We start from the raw sequence: 3,620 nt of genomic DNA on the forward strand, positions 1-3,620 counted from the left end.
CAACTGCAACACACCTGTTTGAACAGCAAGGAAGTCCTAAAACCAAGACAATATAAGAAAGCAGCATCATACACATTCCATTCAGAGAAAGATTGCTACTCCGTTTTCATTATTATTTTTGACATCTCTGTTGGTGGAATTTTGACAGGTCTAGGTAAGTGTTTTTGTGAAAAGAAATGGAAGCTTTGCAGTTTATTTTTAAACTTGTAAAAATGCACGTTTGACAGGTCTGGGAATGTTTAGCAATGCCCAACAATTGTGAAAGAATTCCAGGAATAATTCAGGAATCTCTTTCAGAGTTCCTTTGATTTTTATTCTCAGTCATTTCAATACAACTCCACCCTAACTTTAAAGCTAACTGAAGTCCCAGTGTTTAGACATCTGATCAACACCATAAATCTGAAGGAAAATACATGTGCTTTCCCATTGCTTGATTGTAAGACTACACACATAATCTTGTGATAGTTACATGGTTGTACTTCATTCTTCTTCAGTCATATACTTAAAGGTTTATACTTGAAGGCAGAAATGATAAGCCCAGAGTAACCTCAGCTCCAGTAGTAATGTTCATCTAGCTTTGCTTCACTGATGGCAGGTGATACCCCAACAAATAGAAAAGTTGCCTGATTATTTGTATTTTCCTTTTTGCACCTGACCCCAAAATACAGTGTTTCTCGGGCTGATGAGTTGAAAAAATAACTTAACCTCTGCCCTGCACCCCTACCCCCCAATTATAAAACAAAATCCTGCCTGATACATGACTTTAATGTGGTTTTCTTACAAGGCAGAATGTTTCTTTTGAAAAGCTGGACTATTAGCTTTTAAATGCCGCCAGAAATTAAGAAAGACCACTTGATTCTGTGCTTTACTGTCATTCTCAATTGGAAATTGCTCTTAAATGCTTTTTCGGAGAAAGCTATGCTACAGATCAGCTTGCTTTGTTGTGGCTTTTTCAGAGATGCAGGAGCCAGCTGTAGTGCCCCCCACGGAATGCTCACAGCTCCAGTAATTAAACGAGCACCTGACAATAACGTGCAGGAAACCATTTAGTGCTGAGACTCTGGCCCGAGCTACTCCAGGAGATTAATCTTGTTCAAAAGCTGATAAGGAAAAGCTGCCTGCAGCGTTTCCAGGGTGCTTTTATATGTCATCACAACATACAGAAATAGCCACTACTAAAATACTAAAGTTTATTTGAATGGCTGGTTTTTGTTTGCCTTCGTTTGATTTTTATTAATATGACTCAGAGGAAACTCAAGTGTTTTACAACCTCCTTGACTTGTTCTGGCCTTCCGAATTGGACAGAACTAGGGTTCCAACTTAATCATCTTAAAGTTAAAGGGATGGCTCAATAGGTTTCGACATTAAGTTTTTGTAAAGATACTGCTCTTTTATTAGATAAAAATCTATTTTAATTTGTAATGGATGGACATTAAAGCAGAAATATTTATCTACATTTCCATTTACTTATATTGCAAAACTGCTGTTTAACGCCCCAATAACTATGTTATTGAAGTTCACTAGATTGCTAAAATGTTCAGTTAAACTATTCAGCTTCTATCACCACTTGATGGAGCTAAAGAAATAATGTATTTACCATCACATTCTTCATTTCACTAGGGACAGCAACGTTCAAGAATGCGATGCTTTGTGACTGTTTGGATTTATTAGGTGAGATAGGTTTGTCTTAATGTCCTTGGCTAAGGAGGCTTGAGGCCCATTCAGAGAAGAGTGAACCAACAGGCAGCTGTAAGGTAGAGATGGGGCAGAGGAGGGATGCTTAAGATGAATTTGACGGAAGGTGATTGTGTTCAATACATAGAGGTAAATTTGGTAATGAATGGGATTAGGAACAGCTGTGTGAGATTCATTTGTTGTTGCTGTCCCTCCCAAACTTTAGTTAATAACATCCATTTAACAATTGGAAGAATATCAATAAGACATCTAATGCTTTAAAGTGATAAACTGAAAAGCCAGCTTTTTGCGTAAAAAAATGTAATTTTGGATATGTTTATAGACTAACTAAAAACCCTCTGCTTACACTTGTGACAGCTGCTGTGCACTGGGTTGTTATAGACTCAATTTCCTAGGGAAATGCATCTCCCTCCTGTGGGAGACAGAAATTTGAAGTTGTTTTTACTTTTACCCAATCATCTGTAACCATCCCAGCTTCCCCTACTAAAGTTAGTGTTCTGTTGGAGGAGGTAACTTAAACTTTGCACAAGAAACAAAAATGGACCATGTTTGACCTTAAATTAAATAAAGCATATGGAAATAGATGGAAATTGCTATGAAGAATGAAAAACAATGTAACATTTTGGCACACCATTCTTGTCCAAATGAAGATGAATTGCCTTTGTCATGAAACATACGTCTGAGATGTAACCCCTTCTATTGCTCTAGGTTAGTCAGCCACCAGACACCACAGGACCTCAGAGTTTTTCACTGCTCATACATTTAATCTTTTGACATCCAATGACACACAAACTCTCCACAAATGAGACAATCACAGTCGCATTCACCCGGAAATTCCCACTGTAGAGACCAGTACTGTAGTATGAATTTACTTTTTGGAAACAAGATCTGTTTGCGCTAGACCCTGAATAAGTCATTTCTGGGGTCTCATGGTCAAGAGTTACTGATATGTTCAGCCAAAAGCAACACAAAACCTATTACAAATGTTATTGTCTTTGGCTCACTGAAAACTCCAGATTATACATTATCATCAAACAAATCAAGTTATAAAGTCTTCAATGTGCTTTTAAGTAGATTGTTCATAATTTAAGTATTTTTACTATGAAAGAAAGCAGTAGCTCTTATATACCACTGATATAAAATGGCTCATTTTAGTAAAGAAAACCAAAAAATGTTAATAATTTGACAAAGTTTGTTATGAATTTGAATGGCTGGAAATTGTAAAATTGCTGTGTCTCGTGACTGCCCTATTTTATCGTTGTATAGTACATATTATTATTTACTACAATTACTGTGGTAGATAGAAGGCAAAAATGCATAGTAATGCTTCTGGTATGACTCATTGTGGTTTACCATAAATTTAACAACTTGACCACAGTAAAACCATGGTGTGATGTAGTTAACTATGATTACAATGCTTTACTGTGTACATGTATATTTTACCATAGAGAGAAATAAACTTTAGTCACTGTATTTTATTTGAACACTTGTGTATATCCAAAGACACTTTAATATGCCTAGAAGGGAATCATCATAATAGACATTTTCTAAAAGCTGAATCAGATTTTTTTCCATGGCTGAGCAGAAGACAATCTCACCGATTTTTCCTGCTTCACCTTTACAATAGACAGGCAAGATATACAGCCTCTTAATAACAGGCTAGAAGTCAAATACGTTCTAATTTCTCGTTTCATCGCTTCCAGTACTTCAGTTCTAGTTGTAAAACAATCATCTGCACCCCTTAGTTGCTGTAAGCACGGAATTCAAGTCGCTCTTTCTTCTCCTCTGAAAAAGCGCTGAATCCGCAGCCGTGCAGCGCCAAGGAGTTAAAAGTCACGTGGCAGCTGGTGAAACTGTCACTCCAGCCCATAAAAAAAGTGTAATTTGAAGAAAGAGAACAAAGGAATCAGAGAGACTATAAACCC

The sequence above is a fragment of the Atractosteus spatula genome, chromosome 17 (genome assembly GCF_055471065.1).
Source record: "Atractosteus spatula isolate fAtrSpa1 chromosome 17, fAtrSpa1.hap1, whole genome shotgun sequence".
Classification (NCBI taxonomy): Eukaryota; Metazoa; Chordata; class Actinopteri; order Semionotiformes; family Lepisosteidae; genus Atractosteus; species Atractosteus spatula.